Consider the following 311-nt stretch of genomic DNA (forward strand, 5'->3'; position numbering starts at 1 on the left):
CATATTTTCTCAACGAGATATTTTCAGAACAAGGACAATTATATAAATGCCAAAAGAACGCTTATGCATGACTTCTTTCACTTCTCTACTCATCCGACTCGAACACTTCCTGATTCTCCTTGCACGAGAAATCACACACAAATTAAAACAACACACAACGTGAATTCTCGTCAGACACACCCACCAGATTGCAAGTAGAAAGAGACACAATGATATGAGCGGTTGAGCAAAAGTCTAGATGAACCGCAGCGAGTAAAAATAGCGCAAAATTGGCAAAAAACTGGGTGAGCAGGCATGCGAGTGAATATGAA

Source organism: Penaeus monodon, chromosome 29, assembly GCF_015228065.2.
Source record: "Penaeus monodon isolate SGIC_2016 chromosome 29, NSTDA_Pmon_1, whole genome shotgun sequence".
Taxonomy (NCBI): Eukaryota; Metazoa; Arthropoda; class Malacostraca; order Decapoda; family Penaeidae; genus Penaeus; species Penaeus monodon.